Below are 20,719 nucleotides of genomic sequence, written 5' to 3'. Positions count from 1 at the left end.
TACTGTGATCCAGGGATGTATAAATAGATGAAATTCAGGTAGAAGTAGGGAAGTGATCTTGCCTCTGTACGCAGGGTTGGTAAGATTGTTACTAGATTACATGTATGCTCATGGTGTCTGCCCGTCAAGAGGAATGAAAAAATACTAGAGAGAGTTCAATAGAGGCCACAGAAATGATACAGGGGCTAGAAAACAAGGCTTATGATGTGAGGCTTAAAGAGATAAACTTTTTCAGCTTATTGAAGAGAAAATTGAGAGGTGGCTTGATCACTGCATCTAGGCATTCACACGGGAAAATATCAGATAGTGGGCGGCTTTTCAACCTTGCAGACAATATCCAATGGCTGGAAGGTGAACTTAGACAAATTCAACCTTGAAATAAGATGCAATTTCCTAGCTGTGAGGGTGATTAAACACTGGAAGAGTGTACCAAGGAGGTGGTGTACTGGCTGTCACTTAGAGTTGTTAAGTCTTTCTAAAAGACTTGCTTTACTCTAGCTTCTGGGAGAAATTCTATAGCCTGTGCATGTTGAGGTTAGTTGGGGAGGGTTGGCCGGTTGGTCAAGGTGGTCCCATCTGGCCTTGGAGTCTGTGAATATGAGTCCCCTTGTTCATCTCTTCCTTCGTGGACCTTGAGGAAACTCGGATTTCCTATGTTTCCCTCAATATGCTCATCACACTTGTAGCTCTGCATTAAGATAATAGGTCTAATCAGATCTCATGCTTCAGGGCTTCATCTGGCTGCCTGCAGGATCAGGAAGAATTTGTTTTTTCCTGATGCGCAATTATAATTGTAATTTATCACTTTCCTCTGAAGCATTAGAGATCAGCCATGGTGAGAGTTGGAATACTGGTTGGAGTAGACTGATGCTTTGAAGTGGTACACAGAATCCTCTCTCATAGATGCCTGACTAGTGTGTCTTGCTCATGTGCTCAGGGTCCAGCTGATCACCAGATTTGGGATCTGGAAGGAATTTCCCACCAGGTCATATTGCCAGGGACCTGGGTTTGGTTCTTTTGTTTTGCCTTCCTCTGCAGCATGGAGTGTGGGTTGCCTGCCAGGATCACCTTGGCACTTCTCACCTCATTAATTCAAAGACACCGCACAAGTTGATCTCTAGAGTACAGTTGAACTTTAATTTGACCACTTAACACATGTTAAAGGCACACTGCCATGTCTATACTAGGCTGTTAACACTTGCTAGCTAATATGTGCTAGCTAAGACCCTCAAAAGCAAGTCTCATGATGACAGGAAAAGTAGTGCAATGGCGACATCACAAGAGCCAAGACAGTGAAAGCTGAAGGGATTTTAGTTAGACTGTTTAAAACCCTCTGTTTTTGTAAACATCTATTTAACATCAACAATTAATTAGCCTTTTGGATAAAGGAAGCATTTGTTAAATATTCTACACCCTAACCCTTTTCGTTAAAGTACTAGAAGTATACTAGAGATTAAACAAAACCAGGATAATGGGTCCTGTGGCACCTTATAGACTAACAGATGTATTGGAGCATGAGCTTTTGCGGGTGAATACCCACTTCATCGGATGAAAGCTCATGCTCCAATATGTCTGTTAGTCTATAAGGTGCCACAGGATTCTCTGCTGCTTTTACAGATTCAGACTAACACGGCTACCCCTCTGATATTTGACAGGGTAATGGGTACAACTGGTCAAAATCTTACAATATCCTTCTCGCTCAAAGAACTTAACAGAAATTTCCCTCAGAAATCATGATTTCTGTTAAAAATTAATTTATTCCATTTTGGGCAGCATATAGTGTATGTATCAACAGTAATAAAATAACTGATATTATGTTGCTGGTCAATTTTGATAATAATCACAAATTGCTTGTTCACTATACTAATAGTATGTTTTGTTTGTATTTTTGTGGTTTGGATACACATATTTAAAAATTATTAAAATTACAATGTGAAATATTATATGTGCATGAACAACACTTGTCATCAACAATATACCAAAACCATTAATCTGCCTGTTTCTTTTTAATTAGGTAAATATGGCTACCGTGCCCCAAAACATGTTCTTCTTACTCCTTCTGATTCAACCTGAGTTTGATCTCTCCACTCGTCATCAATGGGTTTCGAAGGACCTACCTTGTAAAATGAAAGCAAAACAGAACAGCTCCTCCATTCTCCTTGATTGTAGCAAACAAAAGCTGAGAGCAGTCCCTCAGGAAATATATACAAATGTTACTGGCTTGATTTTGTCTTTCAACTGGATTGAAAAGATTTCTAAAGAAGATTTTCAGAACTTTAAGGACCTTACATTTTTTAAATTAAACTGGAATTGGCATGTTAAGCCAAAAGAATCTAATTTTGATTTGTCTCCAAAACCTTTACAAATACTAGATGCAACTTTTTCAAACTTAAGACATTTAAAGGAATTACATCTTAATGGCAATCAGCTAATCAGAGTGCCTGCAGGGATTTCACCTAGCATTACTTCACTAAGTCTAAAGTCCAATAACATTGTTACTATTAGCAAGAACAGCTTCAAAGAACTCACAAAATTGAAGGAACTCTATATGGACCAGAACTGTTACTATGGTAATGTCTGTGAAAAACCGTTCAACATGGAAGAAGGGGCTTTTTCAGCCCTCACCAGTTTGACTGTGCTGTCACTTTCCTACAACAACTTGACCCAGGTGCCACCCAAACTGCCTGTGTCACTACAAGAACTGTATTTGAGTCATACCAAGATAAAGAACATCAGTCAAGATGATTTTAAGAAACTAGTTCATCTAGAAGTTCTTGATTTAAGTGGGAACTGTCCAAAATGCTTCAATACAACTTTTCCATGTGAACCTTGCACTGGAACCGCCGCCATTCAAATACATCCTCTGGCTTTCCAGAATCTTAAAAAATTAAAGACTTTGGTTCTATCCAGCATGTCACTCACTAGTGTACCCGCTATTTGGTTTCAAAACATGCCAGAGTTAGAGGTGCTGCACCTTGCATCTAACTTCTTAATGAGCGAAATAGCTACTGGAGAATTCTTACAGAATTTATCTTCTTTAGAGGAACTTGACCTATCTTTCAACTACCAGAAACAAATATACTCACGATATCTAACCCTCTCACCATACTTTTCTTCCTTAGTATCTCTAAAACGATTATATATTAAAGGTTATGTCTTCAAAGAATTAGATAAACTCCACTTGGAACCTTTGTTTCCTCTGGGAAAGCTAAATGTCCTGGACCTTGGGTTAAATTTTATTAAAAGAGTTGATATGTCTGTCTTCCAGGCTTTTAGGAACCTCACTGAAATATACTTGAAAGAAAACAAAATATTCCCACAAACAACAGAAAGGCCTGGTTTTTTAAAATCATTTAAGAAAGAGGATTATTTGATCAATTATCATCGGACCTTGGTGTGGAAACACAAGTTGAACCCTCCTGTCATATATTCTGATAAAAAAAAGCCATCATATTACTTCCTTAAACAGCTTTGTACCTCATATGGTACAGCCTTGGATTTGAGTTTAAACAATATTTTCTTCATTAACCCATATCAGTTTAAAGGCTTTGGGGATATAGCTTGTTTGAATTTGTCTTCAAATGCCCTGGACCAGGCTTTCAATGGCACTGAATTAATCTATTTACCTAATCTCAAATATTTAGATCTCTCATGTAATAAATTGGATTTGACCAGTTACTCTGCATTTAAAGAACTACCTAACCTAGAGGTGTTAGACCTTAGCTATAACAAGCACTATTTTCTAGTGACAGGTTTTGCACATCAGCTACTATTTACTGAAAACCTTCCTAACTTAAAAATTTTAAACTTAAGCTGGAATGACATTTCTGCACTAACAAAATTTGAACTAAGGAGCAACTCCCTTCAAAAACTAGACTTCAAAGGAAACCATCTTGACAAGTTATGGAAAAATGGAGAAACGAATCACATACAATTGTTTAAGCATCTGAAAAAGTTGACACATCTTGACATCTCATACAACAGACTTCGAAATATCCCCACTAAGGCTTTCCAAAATCTGCCTCAGAGCTTAATTAAATTGTATATAAATAACAACAAACTACATACAATCAGCTGGGAAAATCTTAGATACTTTAAATCTCTGAAGTTGCTTGACTTAAGTCAGAACAAACTGAAGGCTGTTGATATCCAATATAAGTACACACAATCCCTCCAGACTCTGCTGCTGAGGGAGAACAAGATTTCCAGAATTGTCGTTGGGTTGTCTGAGAGAGTCAGCAGTCTCCTGTACCTGGATTTGAGTTACAACCAACTGCAAGTCTTAAATCAGTCAACTTTCTTATCAGGACTTATACAACATTTGAAGGTTTTAAAATTAAAAGGGAACCCATTTGATTGCACCTGCAAAAACAACAATTTCATAAGGTGGATTCAGAAAACCAAAACTCTGATCTCACAAGTAGCAAGAAATGTCATTTGCATGAACCCTGAGGACCAAAGACAGCATAGCATTCTCTTGATTGACCTGCATGCTTGCATTCTGGATAGTGTTGCAGCAATATTATTTTATATTTCTTTCTTCACTATTATTAGCATTATGATAATAGCAGTTACTAAACATTTATTTTATTGGGATGTCTGGTATACTTATCGTTCTTGTATGGCAAAAATAAAAGGATACAAGAATAAAGCCACAGACAAAGCTCTCTATGATGCTTACATAGCCTATGATACTCAGGATACGACAGTAAATGACTGGGTAATAAATGAGCTACAATTTCATCTAGAAGAAAATGGAGACAAGCACGTTCTGCTTTGTTTGGAGGAAAGGGACTGGGAGCCGGGAAAGGCTGTCATTGACAACCTTGCACAGAGCATCCATCACAGCAGAAAGACGATATTTGTTCTAACCAAAAGATATGTGAAAAACGGGAACTTTAAAACTGCTTTTTATATCGCTCTGCAGAGACTAATGGATGAGAATGCAGATGTAATTGTGCTTATTCTACTGGAGCCGGTGCTACAGTATTCCCAGTACCTGAGGCTGAGAAGGAGGATCTGCAAGAGCTCTGTTCTTGACTGGCCTAAGAATCCACATGCTGAAGGCCTTTTCTGGCAAAGACTAAAAAGTGCAGTGCTAACTGATAACAGCATTCGAGATGATGGGGTGTACAATATATAGAAAGGGCTTACAACAGCTAGCTCTAGTTCTCAAAAAGTAACTTGTGATTTTCAGTGTCTCAGTGTTTGGGTGCCAAATTTTAAATGCATTAAAAAGAGTCCTAATTTGGGGAGGTGGGTTGTTCTGCATTTTCTGAAAATCAGGCTGCTCTATGTTATCTCTTGCTGGACAACCAACATCACTGATCTCCTTTGAAAACTTTGGGTGGTTTTCTTAAAGTTTTATGGGGTGTACTATATGGTAAGTACTTACAGTTTAATGTACCTGTTGTACTGCTATATTGTACTGAAGAGAGTCTGCTTTACAAGGTTAAAGTAAAATAGCTAATATAAAATCACAGAGATGGAATTGATAACATGCACAAAGTTGCTGCATATAAACAGTATTTTTTTCTTTCTATTCCTGTGCTACATTGTTCCACAGTGGAAGAAAGTTTATTCTCTAACAAGGCAAAGTTTGCTCAGATATACACTTTTTTCTGTATCTTTATATTTATAGGCAACGTATTTATTACAACTTTATTTCCTGAAATGTATATAAATTTGTAATTATAAGTAGATACAAAATTCTATTACAAAATTTATGATTACATAATAATTGCCTTCAGAATTGCAACTACTTTGAGCCTGGGCTCTGCCGCGTGTACGGCAGGTTTAATCCTTTGTCAAGCTTGATACACATTTATGATGCTATATTAATAATGACACTAGACATTTTTTATGGAGTTGATGGCTTCTTTGTGTCATAATGTCATTCAGCCATCTGCCCTTGCTTCATATTTTTTTTCTGTTACACTATTAAGATGTCTTTTTATATATGTATGAGTATTAATTCGTATATGTTACACCACCTCATGTAAAGGAACAGAGACTGATTCTGGCCACTGGCCTATGCTGCCTAATAACCAGTCTTCCTTTTTCTGCGTTGTCAACTGTATTTTCTTTAGAAACTGTTCACTAGTGATTTTAAAAGTAAATTCAAAATTGGGCATAAAGGTTAATATACATATGCAGAGGTAAGAATAAATACCTAGGTAAAGGTATAAATAGGAATGTGCATGTGTTATTGATACAGCGTTCCAACTATCATTTGGTTCACAAACAACTGGTGCAGTTCTGCTGTACCAAGGGAGGAAAGCAGGATTTGGCAAAGCATAGATTCATACAGGTGTTTGTTGTAGCAATGTTATACATGGAGAAGTACGCAAGCGGCTGTTTTACAAATTGCTTGTGGTAGGAAGATGTATGGGTAACTGGGTTTGTTCAGTTTGGCGATCATTGTATGGATGATAAGCTGACATATTATTGGCTGGTTTTAAGTTGGGGCTGTCGTTTCTTTTTGTTTCGTGTATGGTTTCCACAGAGTGTGAGGTGAAGCCCAACAGTGTATATACTGCTCTTGGGACTGTCTAAGGGTATGTCTTCACTGCAGCCTTAGCTCAAGTTATTTACACTAAGTTGCGCCTCTTGAGTTAGTCTAGCTCAAGTGAAAGCAGCTATACTACAAAACAATGCTCGAGCCACACAGAATGATTGATTTAGCATCAGTGACACAGCTACTTTCTACTACATCACTACCTCAAGCATCAGCAGCACTTGGGCTTCAACCCATACCCCCCGGTGGCCAGCTAGCTTGAGTTTGAAACGCCATCTAACTTGAGCTAGAGACTTTTGTGCATGGACAGGAGTTGGGATAGGGGCAGGGGCGGCTCCAGGCCCCATCATGCCAAGCACGTGCTTGGGGCAGCATGCTGCGGGGGGCGCTCTGCTGGTTGCCAGGAGGACGGCAGGCAGGGTGCCTTCAGCGGCATGCCTGCGGAGGGTCCGCTGGTCCAGCGGCTTCGGTGGACCTCCCGCAGGCTTACCTGTGGAGGGTCCGCTGGTCCTGCAGCTCCACCGAAGCCGCGGGACCAGTGGACCCTCGCAGCCACGCCTCCGGGAAGTCCACCGGAGCCGCGGGACCAGCGAGCGGCAGAGCCCCCCGTGGCATGACGCCGTTCTTGGGCTGACGAAATGTCTAGAGCCGCCTCTGTTTAGGGGCAACATTTGAGTTATATCTTGGACTAACACAGCAGTGAAACAACTCGCAATTCCAGCTGTGATCTATTCCATCTCTCATATTTCTTTTAGTTTCTTTAGCCACATCTCATTTGTAGCGCTTTCCTTCATGAGGCAGAATATTTTCTTGCATTTAAGCATTTTCTTGTAGTTATTAATATTTTGAATGAATATTGTCTGTTATGAAACTGCTATAAAAGTTCATGAAAAGGCCCACCAGGATATGGAAACAGGTCTAGTTTTTAATATGGTTTATGTCAAAGGTTTTCGGTAAATGTTTGTGAATGGGTGATCAGGCCCAGAAATTTGTGTGGGGACTGAATTGCCCCTGTCCTGTCCAGCAGAGGTTGGAGCTATTCAAATTCATTTTGCTGGTCAGCACTGGGAGCTAAAAGCGGCCTGTCAGTAGTTGCCATTAGAATTTTCTCCAAGGAGGGGGTGAGAAGAGTGGTGCTTTGGGCATTTTGAAAATGTCTGATCATGTGCCATTTTATCATTATCCTGAAATTCTGATTTCTGTGCTACGTGTGTATGCTGTGACTCACCTGCTGAGAGCTGCATAGAGAGTAACAACATGTCTTTTTAAGCTTTAGGTTTAAACTTAGATTTCCTTCAGCCTTTTTGTTGCCATTTCAGATCTTATCAGTTTTCAGGAATATCTTGGCTTTCCTGGATTTTCTCCCTGTTAGAATCCATTCCTGATACATACCGATACCTGGGATCATTAATTCCATGGCTATAACAAGTTTCCATGATAATGATACTGTAATTGTAAATAACAGAAGCTATAAGTTTATTGAAATGAAAGGCCTGACACAGGGTTAGAAGGAAGGGGCTTAATTTGAGCAGTTGCACCCAAGCTAGTATCGTTAACATGGGATAATGCAGGTATCATTCCACTGAAGACAAGGGTGTTACATTAGTGTAAAAATGATGTAAATAAGAGAATAAGGCCCAACATTTTCAGTAACTTATAAAGAAAAAAATAAAATGAAATAAACTTGCTTTTATTTAAACAAAGCAACTTTTACTGGTGGAGACTCTGGGTTAACTCCAGATCCACCAACAAATTAGTTCATTTCAAGAAAAACAAAATGTGAGACTTATATTTTGTTCTTTTCCTTTTATTTTCAGAAGGAGGAGGAAAAGCTGGTTATTTTAGCCTAAAATAGGCTTTTCTCAAAGATATTAAGGATGTCTACTAGCTTTGGGGGATGTTTTTTATGTTTGATATAGAAAATAGGCTGATTTTTTTCAGTGCCCATACAATGTTACTCTAAGAAGTGTCATAACTGAAAGGTCCTTGAATGAACAGCACTGTAGGAGAGTTTATTATGATCAAGTGAGCCACCTGGATACAGAAATATCTAAAAGTCACCTTGCTCACCATTGTGAGGAAGGGGTTCACAGTTCCTCACATGAATAGTCCCACTGACTTCTATTTAAATAAAATTATTAGCTGACTTCTTAGTGTGACATTATTCACACTTTTAACATACAGAATACTTCTACACTTCTGTTTCCCCTTTATTATAAAACTATAAAACATCTTATTCCTGTTTCTTAGTTCTTGATTCCATTAAAAACATGAAACTTCCTTTTTGTCTCTTCTTCACTTCCTAATTCTGAAGGCTTCCTACTCCTGCTCTTTGTGCAAACTTGTAAGAAGTATGTCTCTATTAATGCTGAAACAGTCCTGTTCTTTATAGAAAAAACGCAGCATGCACTATCTGCTCAAATTAACTGTTTATTTCCAAACCTGGACACAGATGGAGATGGAGAATTTCACATTTAATTTCTTGCCAGCAGTGATTTTTGATATGCTGGAGAAAAGGATTTTTTGAAGGTAGACTTTATGCTACTCTCCAATGATGTCCAAGTCAGGCAACTGATTTCCATGGGCACACTCTTTACCGCAAGAACACATTATTATCGATGTATTGCTTCCTACTAGTGAGAATTCTTCATTTCTGTAAGTAAGTGGTACCGTTGTAAGACTGTCTATTTCTATTTGAACAAGTTGAGAACTTTCCATTTTCTCATATATATATATATTTTAAAGTTAGTAAATATCTAGTAATTCTTGGGCATTTTAGAAAAAACTCCACTATATCCATTGTATTAAAATTAACATTTGGTTCTAATTTTATCACTGCTAATAATTTTTGCTGCTTATCTTTCATTCTTTGTTGAACAGACATTGTAAAGGCTGTCAGCTCCAACATTTTGCTTTCCTACTCCATCTTGCTAGAATTTCTATCCTTTTTTCTTTAATCTTCAACACAAAGAGAGGGCAGATATGCTGCTGATTTCAGGTTACAGGAATGGAGCTCACAAGGAAAGCAAAGGAACAGTGCTATATTGCTCTGATCCAAAGCTCACTGAGGTCAGTGGGAACCTCTCCATTGACTTCAATGGATTTTGAATCAGACTCTAAGCACTAGCTTTATAAAGTAGATAGACACCTAATGAGATCCTCGAAAGCACTCAGGCACTGAACTGGAAGTTAGGGACCTTGGTGCTTTTGAAAATCACAGTAGGCAACTGTAGTAATTAGCCTCCCAGTCCCAGACCTGAACTTTAGCGTCCACAATCTGGTCCTGTCCCAAACCTGGACTTTTGCGTCCAAAATCTGGGGGCTTACCTGAAACTCCCCCAAGCTCACTACCAGCTTGGATATTCTCGCTGCCACCATGCGTCAGGAATTTGATTTAGAGAGCCTGACCCCCCCTTTCCTCTCTCTGGTGTCCCCAAACTCTTCTCTTGGGGACCCCAAGACCAGACACTGGATCTCTCTCTCCTCCTCTCCCAGCTTCCCCCCTTCCTGGGGTTAGCGGTGCAATGCTAGCTTCACTCCTGTAATACAACGGAGAAAGCAATCTAGCTTCCCGAGGCCTAGGTATTTACCTAGCAGCTTACACAAGAAATTCCCCCTCCTTTGTCCCATAGCTCTTTCCCGCCTTGGGACATAGGGAGGTGAGGCACGAGTTGGGCGTTTCCCTCCCCTCTGCCTCACTAGAAAAGAAACTTTCACAAGGTTTAAAAAGAACTTTATAGAAAAAACAGAAGAAAATATAAACAATAATTTGCATTAAGAACTCAATACAGGCTCTTGCTTATAGGAAAAATGAAGAGAACAGTCTGATTTAAAAGATAGCCCATTAACCAGTCCAACAATCCACATACATGTAATACACACCAAGCTCATCATAGGCCGATTGCTTGGGTCCTTTGTACTCTACAGACGTATAGGAACCTTGGGATAAGATGGCAGTTTAGGAGAAAGCTTGTTAACTCACCCGAGAAAACAACAAAAGACACAGCCATCTCACATCTATTCGTACAACACAAAGCTCCTCATAGCCGAATTGCTTTGGGGTCTCCTTTGTATCACAGATTTTGTATAATATTTGAAATAAGAAGAAGGTTTAGGAAGGAAAACCTTGTTTACTCACAGCCGAGAAAACAAAAAAGACCCCGAGTATACAAATTCCCGCCCCTGACTTTAAACAATCCAGTTCTCTGATTGGTCCTCTGGTCAGGTGTTTGGTTACCCTTTCCAGGTAAAAGAACTTAACCCTTACCTTACCTATCTACTTATGACAGCAACTATCTGTATCTTTAGATGCCTAAATACGTTTAAAAATCAGGCCCTAACTCTTTCTTAGCAGAGTCCTGGGTTGGTCGTTGGTGAATTGCCTGATCAAGGAGTTAAAATTTAAACAATGTTGCATCTCTAACTTTTGCAGGCAGATTGGGAAAAAGTTACTGGGCAAACATTTTATGATGGAGTTGTTGATTGCAAATCTTTAGGTAAGACTGAGTGTTCAGTGCAACAGGAGCATTAAAGCAATTTGGTTAAATTCTCAATAAAATAGCGCCACGCAAAACGTAGAACGTAAACTTTCTGAACTATTTGTATTTTTCCTGGGGATTTGATGGAAACTGGTGTGATACAGAAAGAATAATAAGAGCTCCAAAATGATCCCTCTTTTTTTTTGAAGCTTTTCATCTTATTGTTTCATCTTTTTTCTGGATACTCTTTGAAAGAAAACAAAAACACTCTGGGATCTGTGTTTTATTCTTCTGTTGATCCTGATTTAGTGATTAATATGAAAGCAGTTGTACATAAGGGAGTTTCATCTGTGTCATGATTTGTAATTTCCTACAGAACCAAAGAGAAATGTGCTAATCTGTGCTTGCTGTGTGATTAATTCAGTGATGCCAGGGACTGACACACACACACATATGCAAGCCTGCCCCGCCTCAATATTCCTGTAGTCTAGTTGAATGCTCCCTGAATTAGGAAAGAGACAATGAGTTCAAATTTCATCTCTACTGACTGTAGTTTATATTCCCATGCATCTCACCAGCCTTATTATTCATCAAGGCTACCAGGCAATCTGGTATGAGTTGCCTTCTCACTTTACAAATATATAAAAGGTGGAAAGAAACACACAGAAACTTCACGTAATGATAGCTAAAGTTGCATCAGGACACTCCCAACCAACTGAATATGTGAAAAGTATGGAAACATGTTAGGGGAAAAGTGTCCTACATTCCTGGACACTTTTGTATTGCCCAAAGCACTGTTGGTAACACACTACCACTCTCCAAAGGCTTTCACATCCACCTCCATCAGATAGATATCAAAAAGCAATGCATACACCAACTTATCAAACTCACACTCAAAACATTAACAGTGACCTCAGTATTGTTAAAGCAGAATAATTTTCTGAATGTGTGACTGAGATGAGTTGATCTGTTGACACAGGGGCACCCAAGCAGCATGAAGACTTTGTACTAGAGTGCTAATTTGATGGTGTTGTGCTACGCATTGCTTTTTGGTATCTATTGGAGGTGAATGTGAAGTTTTTGAATGTTTATAACCAAAGGTGTAATTTGGGGGTGTTAGTCAGCAATACTCAAATAAAAGAGCTTAGTGGTAAAGTCAGCTAATATAGCAACTTTAGTTTGTGGACCTGATCCCATGCTCACTGTTTCAATAGAAAGACTCAGTTAACTTTATTGGATGTGCGATCAGGCCCTATGTTTACTGATCTTAATCTAGCTCCTATTTCTGAACAAGGCATAGCCACCATATAATTCAGTCTACTTGCTATGACTAACAGTCTTTGCTCAAGAGAGGCAGGGGCAGTATAGTAGAAGTTTGGGTGAACAGTGGCTGAGCTGAAAGGAGAAATTTCCCCAGTATCTGCACTATACATGGCCCATGCCAGAGCTATTAATGCAATGATCCCTAGGGCCTAAATTCACTCACAACTTTAATAAACACCCAGCTACAACTGACAATGTTTGCAAAGGCTAAGATAGATGTACATATACAGGATCATGTGCTGCACATGCACATTGGACCAGGCCCTAAGTTCACTGAAATAACTAGGCCCCAGATCCTCCAAGTTAGGCCTGAACTCCCATGTAACAAGTACTAAATAAATACACCAAACGTACCAGAGTGGTGGCTCCAGGCCTGTGGGACTGTCTGGGTTCAGTTCCCCACTCTAGGCATTGTGACCTGAAGGGTTGCCGTGCTGCTCAGGTTTGGCCTGGGCCCCCTATGATCATGATGGAAGGGAGTCCAGGTCAAACCTGAGCAGCACTGCAGCCCTGTGCACCAGGTCACAACCCACCTGGAGTGGGGAGCTGAACCCAGCCAGCCCCACAGGACCAAAGCCACAAAGAGCTGCCTTTCAACGCCGTGCCAGGACTCCCACACAACCCTTTGACACATTCTGGTGTCCCAATGTTGGGTAGAGACTCATGGGTTGCCAAAATCTTAAGAAATTAAAGATTTTGGTTCTTACCAGCACCTCACTTACTCGTGTACCAGCCATCTGGTTGCAGAACATGACACATCTAAAGGCGCTGCACCTGGCATTTAACTATTTACAAAATGAAAGAGCTTCTGGTGAGTTCTTACGGGAGTTGACTTCTTTAGAGGAACTTGACTTATCTTTCAACTTTGAGGAAGAAGTATACATATCATATCTAAACCTCTCACAACATTTTTCTTCTCTAGTCTCTTTAAAATGATTATATCTTAAAGGTTATATTTTCCAAGACCTGTGTGAAAAGCACTTAAAACCTCTAACAGCTCTAAAAAAGCTAAATATCCTTGATCTTGGGGTACATTTTATTAAACAAATTGATCTCACTGTATTCCAGGATTTTAGTAACCAGACAGAAAACTACTTAACAGATAAGAGAATATCATCTTCTGTAGGGGACAATAATTGTCTTTTAGAACAGGTTGGAAAAAAGGCATTCCCAAAATATTGCCATCTAACTCTGGAATGAGAAGGCCAGCCGAGCCCTTCAGTTATGCAAAAGTATAAAGAAATAGACCATTTCTTGTATTATATTCTTAGGCCCCAGTGTTCTTCAGATGGCAAAGCATTGGATATGAGCTCAAACAGCGTCATCTTCATTAACCCAAATCAGTTTAAAAGTTTTAAGGATATAGCCTGCTTGAATTTGTCTTCAAATGGTATTAACCAAGCTTTCAATGGCACTGAATTCAACCTAACCAAACTCAAATATTTAGACCCATCAAATAATAAATTGGATTTTGCTTATGGTTTTGCATTTAATTAAATGAAACTTCTCAAAGTGTTAGACCTGATCCATAACAAGCATTATTTTCGCCTGGCAGGAGTCACACTTAGACTGGCATTTATTGAAAAGCTTCCTCAGCTAAAGGTTTTAAACTTAAGTTGGAATGTTATTTCCACACTGACAGACAGACAGTTAAGCAGCAAATCCCCTGAAGAATTAGTGTTTAAAGAAAACTGCCTTGATATTTTATGAGGCAACAAACATGAACGATACATATTTTTTTTAAGAATCTCAGCAGCCTAACATACACTGATATATCCCACAATAGACCTTTAAAAATCCCTACTAGAGTATTCCTGAGCTTGCCACCAAACCCAACACAGCTATTCCTAAGCAAAAACAGATTGCAAGTGTTTATCTTTGCAAACCTCACCAGACTGAAATATTTGAAGCTGCTTGATCTGAGTCAAAATAATTTCAGAACTGTTCATATTTCATTCAAACAGTCTCTGCTGTTGAGGGATAACAGGATTTCAGAGATTGCTGTGGACTTTTCAAATACAAATGGCAGCCTTCAGTTCCTTGATTTGAGTCACAACAAGCTAAAATATATGAACCTGTCAACACTGGTTCATATACAAAGTGTAAAATATTTAAAGTTAAAGGCAACCCTTTTGATTGCATTTGCCAAAATAGTGACTTCATAAAATGGATACAGACAACTAATATTTATATACCACGGCTAGCAACAAAAGTCAACTGTGCAATCTGCACACTTGTACTTTGGAGGAAGTTGCTGCAACATTATTTTATGTTTCATTCTTCACTATTATTATGTTGATAGCTGTTACAAAACATTTTTTTACTGGGATGTCTAGTATACATACTATATTTGTGCAGCGAAATTAAAAGGATACAAATCTACAGCCACGGACAAAGCTCTCTATGATGCTTACATAGCCTGTGATACTCAGGATGCGACAGTAACCGACTGGGTAATAAATGAGCTACGATTTCGTCTAGAGGAAAATGGAGACAAACACATTCTGCTTTGTTTGGAGGAAAGGGACTGGGAGCCAGGAAAGGCTGTCATTGACAACCTTGCACAGAGCATCCATCACAGCAGAAAGACGATATTTGTTCTAACCGAAAGATATGTGAAAAACGGGAACTTTAAAACTGCTTTTTATATTGCTCTGTAGAGGCTAATGGATGAGAATAGAGATGTGATTGTGTTTATTCTACTGGAGCCAGTGCTACAGCATTCCCAGTACCTGAGGCTGAGAAGGAGGATCTGCAAGAGCTCTGTTCTTGACTGGCCTAAGAATCACATGCTGAAGGCCTTTTCTGGCAAAGACTAAAAAGTGTAGGGCTAACTGATAACAGCATGTGAGATGATGGGGTGTACAGTATACAGAAAGGGGTTAGGCCTTCATTTTCCTTGCTGATTGAAATGGGGATGTTTTATGGGAAGCACCCTTCATCTAATGTAATTGTGACAAAGCTTTATGTCCCAAAGATTCTGCCTTGCGTATTTTAAAGCCCTGTAGCTAAAAACACATAATATGAAACTATTCTGTGAAATGCATAACCTCAGTGCTCACAGAATTTTCAGCTTTTAATAATATTTACTGTTAATGTATAGGAAGTTTATTCTTTAATATTGTGTGATCCTGGGCAACTAACTTTACCTCTGCATACCTCTCTTTACACTTCTGTAAGACTCACTTCTAAATTCATGTTTGTAAAGTGCTATGCGGTCCTGTAGCAGAAGAGTAACTCCGCTTCTGCCCTGAAGGGCTTAAAACAGCCCTGCAAGAGGACTGCGGTGGGGAACCAGTAAGCCTGGGCTGATTGGGGAAGCAGCCGCAGCTAGGCCACACCCCCATCAGGCCACAGCTGGCCCTATAAAGAGGCTGCTAAGCTGGTACTGAGAGTGTTTCTCTCTAGATGCTGAGAGGGATGGGCCTGGCTTCTGGGAGCTGAGCAGGGTACCAAGACTGGAACAGGGCTGGGGAAAGGCCAGAGGTGCTGGGGAGCTCTGGCCTGGAAAACCCTCAGGCTGCAGGCCTTGTTAAAGTCCAAGAAAGGTAATGGGGTTGCAGAGGTGCAGCCCAAGGATAGGCAAAGCAAGCAGGTCCAAACCTTCCTTGCCAGTCATGAGTGGCAATTATACTGCCGTCTGCCCCAGTGAGTGGGGGATAGCAGGTGACTGGCAGTAGTCAAAGGCTGAGCAGAGGTGAGGATAAGAGGTTGGAGGGTCCCTGAGGAGGGAAGACACAGTGACACTGCAGGGGCACTGTAGGGACCCCGGGACCAGCAGAAAGCGGGACACCAACCTGCAGAAGACACTCCTGAGTGGAAAGAGCTAATTCCCTGGATGATCATCAGGAGGTGCTGCAGCGGTGAGCCATCACCCTGTTACAGGTCCCCTTATCAAAGGCACTAGGAGTCTGATCTTGCTAATGGGAGTTTTGCCATAGATTTTATTAGGCTCAAGATTGGGCCCTGTGTCTATTCATGGTATTGCTGTTATTAATAAGGTAATGTTGATAATCAGTCCAAATAATTCCTCTCTTTCTGTACTAGATTGTGATGGGGTGTCTGCCCCACACTGGCCCATTAATGGTTAATAGAGCCCTAGGGAGGCTGCGCAGGAGACAGTCAATTAGAGAAGGGCTGCAAGGAGTAGCCAATCAGGGCCGGGCTTGCCCATATAACCAGGGCTGCAGAGCAGAGCAGCTTCAGTTGCTCCCTGGAGCTCAAGAGATGTTAAGAGTAACAAGAAGAGTTTCTTCAGGTATGTTAGCAACAAGAAGAAAGTCAAGGAAAGTGTGGGCCCCTTACTGAATGAGGGAGGGAACCTAGTGACAGAAGATGTGGAAAAAGCTAATGTACCACTGGTCTACAGTTTTTGAGAAGTTGTCTGCTTCAGAGATAAAATGTGCTATTTATTATGTATTTTGATGTGCTGAATTCAAATATGACAATTAAAACAACTGATTGGCTACTGTGTCTCAGATATTAAGTTTCCACGATTTAAATGTCTATGGATATTGTAGTAATAGTTAAGTTTAAACATAAATTGTAAACCTAGTCTTTTCATGTGTTATGGTTGCTTTACATGATAATATGTCACCCTCCTGTTGTAACATTATTAAAAACACAAAAAGGTTATAATAAATAAAATATATTATGAAACAAAAGGCAAAAAACTTATTATGTATACAAGTTTGTCTAATTCAGGAGTCTACTTGCACTTCTTGGCTGTCCTTGTATTAACATGGGAGCATCTCTGGTCACTGTACAGCAATAGCTCGTCAAGCAAATGATGGGGCTCCATTTGCCTGATAAGCATTTTCCATTTGGTGCATGTTCCTGGTGAAAAATCTCGCACACCGTGCTCGTCCGCTCACTGCTGCCGCAGTCACGTGAAAAAACTAGATGAGAGTGCAAAAAATGATCTTTAGTGACAGTTGCAACCAGGCTTTGTCATGCCATGAGGAGGTTTTCCTTCAACAACCTGTAGTTGTTCTGCCTTGTTTGTTCACAAAATTATCTGCCACTAACTGGAAAAGGCTCGCTATGATGTCTTTCCTCCACATCAGTGCATGGTAAAGATGCATCATCCTCGAAAAAGTTTCACAGAATCTGAGACCAACAAAAGACCCTCTCTTATCTAGCTTCATTAAACCTGAAAATTTTCCACGGGGTACGTAGAAAGCTGCTGTGTTTGTAATGCCTGCGACAAAGTTCTTCATCAGACCCAGCTCGATGGTAAGGGGCCAAATCTTTCCTTGATTCAATTAGCTGGTGGATGCGGAACCACTTTTCCCTCCAGGCCCAAGTGACTGTCGGAGGGCCAAATACTTCTTGACGTAGTGAATCTCTTGCCACGACTATCCCAAAGAAAACAGCAGTACTTTGTGTATCCAGTCGCAGCGCAAGCAAAGAGAGCAACAACCATCAAATCGGCACAAAGCGCCACCAGATTTGGTGAAGTTCTATGCACCTCTACAAAGTTGTTTCTCAGTTGTCATAGTTTCTCACGTATGGACTGCATATCAACTGGAATTGATGGCAAAAACATGCCAAATTATGCACAAAACACTTAAAGACCGTCTTCGATGAATACAATGCACAGCTCTCCGCACTGGATGTGAACGATAGTTGAGGCTGCGCATCCCAACATCGTTTGTTGCAGAGCTACAAGATCACCATTCCATGAAAAAGAAGGAGCAAGACATCCTATTATGACGGTATCGGAACATGGAAAAAAAACCACCTAAAACCTCCAACGTCCAACTAAGGGAAAAAAAAGAAACAAAAACCATGCTTAGTCTGGAGCCCAAGAGCTAGACTAAGAGCCAATCAACCAATTGAAAATCATTTCGTTCTCAGTGACCCAGAAGTTAGTAAGTGTGACACATCATTTCAGAAGCCTTTGGCTTAGAGCAGTGTACGCAATGCTTCTTTGCCTCTGGTCTTCAGAACAAGGTCAGTCCCAGACAGCTGCACTGGCAGCACAGTAGGGAGGAGGTGACCACCCTCTGTGAGAAAGAAGTGGTTCGGGACTATTAAAAAGCTGGACGAGGCGCAGCCAAGGGGCTGGATCCTGCATCCAGGGTGCAAAGGATGTTGGTGGATGACTGCAAAGTAGCATTGCCATTTTCTTTAAAACAGCGACAGGGGAGGTCCCGGATGAACTGGAAAAGGCTACTGGTAGTGCCGCATCTTTAAAAACAGGGAGAAGGAGGATCGGAAACAAGACCAGTCAGACTCACCTTACGTCCTGGAAAAATCATGATGCAATCCTCAAGGAAGTCAATTCTGCCAGCACTTAGATGAGGAGAAAGTGATCAGGAACAGCAAGCATGGACTCACCCAAGGACAAGGCATAGCCTGACTATCCTAGTGCTTCTAAGAGGATAACGGTCGTGGATAAGGAAAGCAGTGGATGTGTTATTCCTTGACTTCACAAACAGCGCTTGATACTGGTCTTCACACAGTATTTCTTTGCCAGCAAAGTTAAAGAAGTATGGGCTGGATGAATGGCTATACAGGTGGATAGAAAGCCTGGCTAGATCATTGGCTGCAAGCGAGATGATTCAACGCTCCTATGTCCTAGTTGGCCATGGTTTTCAATCAAGAGTGCCCAAGGATCGCGTCCTGGGTGGTTGTTCATATCTTCATTAATGATAATGAGGATGCGTGGACTGCACTCTTCAGCCAAGTTCTTGCAGATGACACTAAACTGGAAGGTAGGTTAATACGCTGGAGGGGTAGAGATAGGATACAGAGAGACCAGAGACAAAATTCGTAGGATGGGCCAAAAGAACCCTGATAAGGTTCAACAAGACAAAGTGCAGAGTCCTGCACTGAGATGGAAGAATTCCATTCACTGTTACAGTACTAGGGATCGAAGACTAGGCAGCAGTTCTGCAGAAAAGGACTAGGATTACAGTGGCGAAAGCTGGATATAGTCAAAATCTAGTGTGCCTTTTGCTCAAGAAGGGCTAATGGCAATTTGGCTGTATAAGTAGGGAGCCTGCCCAGCAATCGGGATGTATCACATTCCCCTCTATTCGACATTGGTGAGGCCTCATCTGGAGTACTGTGTCCAGTTTTGGGCCCCATATTACAAGAAGGATGTGGAGAAATTGGAAAGAGTCCAGTGGAGAGCACATGACTTATGAGGAGAGGCTGAGGGAACTGGGATTGTTTAGTCTGTGGAAGAGAAGAATGTGGAGGGATTTGATAGCTGCTTTCAACTACCTGAAAGGGGGTTCCAAAGAGGATGGATCTAGACTGTTGTCAGTGGTACCAGATGACAGAACAAGGAGGAATGGTCTCAAGTTGCAGTGGGGAGGTTTAGGTTGGATATTAGGAAAAACATTTTCACTAGGAGGGAGGTGAAGCACCTAGGGAGGTGGTGCAATCCCCTTCCTTAGAGGTTTTTAAGGTAAGGCTTGACAAAGCCCTGGCTGGGATGATTTTGTTGGGTTTGGTCCTGCTTTGAGCAGGGGGTGGGACTAGATGACCTCCTGAGGTCCCTTCCAACCCTAATATTCTAGGACTGGCTGCCCTACAGGAGGAAGAAAACTAGCACCTTGGACAGAACACTGCTGGGCAGGGTCAGGAGAGTGAGAGCGAGCTCCTGGCTGACTGCTAAGACAGGCATGCTGAGGCCCTGAGACAAGGGCAGAGAAGGTCCTGGGGCTGTGGGGAAGTGGCCCAGGGAAGTAGACTGACAGGTTGGAGGGGACGCAGCATGTGGCTGCCCTCTACAGGGTCACTGGGGTGGGACCCAGAGTAGTGGGCAGGCCTAGGTACCCCTTGCCCCCACTACCACTAAGGAAATGGCTGGACAAAGGACTGCTGTTGCCCTGGAGGGAGGGAAGCACAGAATATTGCACAGCCAGAGGGCTGTATGATGAAGAGGATGCTGTGGTCCTGGGAGTTTCTTGGGTCCAGGAGCAGAAGTGACGGTGGCAAGATATCACCAGAAAAAGGCACACTGGTGAAAAGAGCTAATCCCCAGGGCAGCCAGCAGAAGGTGCCACAATGGTGAGTCGCATCCATCACATGGATGCATGTGATTATTGTGAGGATTTGACCAGGTTTGTTCTTCTGATAGGCCATTATAGTGTATTCATTTCATAACTAGTGTGAGAGACCCAGATCAGTGGGGTAAAGGAGTCTGGTCCTATTGGCATCCCAGGGGTGGGCAGGCAAAGCCCGCCCACTTCTAAAGGACCTCCCCCCAGCCTAAGGGGAGGATCCACAGGTGTGACACCAAGTAATTCTGGGGGACAACTAATGAAAAAAAGCAGGAGCGGGAGTGAGGTCACAGGGCTAAATGAAGGGAACCCGATGGGGACACCAAGCAGAGAACCCCAGACAACGCCCACTGCTCCTCGAAGGAGTCAAGGGAGCCAGTGGA

General features: G+C 41.3%; 3 pseudogenes; all 3 read left to right on the top strand.

The window, feature by feature from the left end:
• Window positions 1-2,020: 2,020 nt before the first annotated feature.
• LOC116825971 (toll-like receptor 8 pseudogene) lies at window positions 2,021-5,624 on the top strand (annotated as a pseudogene).
• A 7,357-nt stretch (window positions 5,625-12,981) lies between these two features.
• LOC142046590 (toll-like receptor 8) lies at window positions 12,982-14,483 on the top strand (annotated as a pseudogene).
• Window positions 14,484-14,610: 127 nt separating this feature from the next.
• LOC116825970 (toll-like receptor 8) overlaps window positions 14,611-20,719 on the top strand; it is a 9,232-nt pseudogene continuing 3,123 nt past the window's right edge.

The sequence above is a fragment of the Chelonoidis abingdonii genome, chromosome 1 (genome assembly GCF_003597395.2).
Source record: "Chelonoidis abingdonii isolate Lonesome George chromosome 1, CheloAbing_2.0, whole genome shotgun sequence".
NCBI classification, from domain to species: Eukaryota; Metazoa; Chordata; order Testudines; family Testudinidae; genus Chelonoidis; species Chelonoidis abingdonii.
This window is presented reverse-complemented; position numbering and strand designations above follow the sequence as displayed.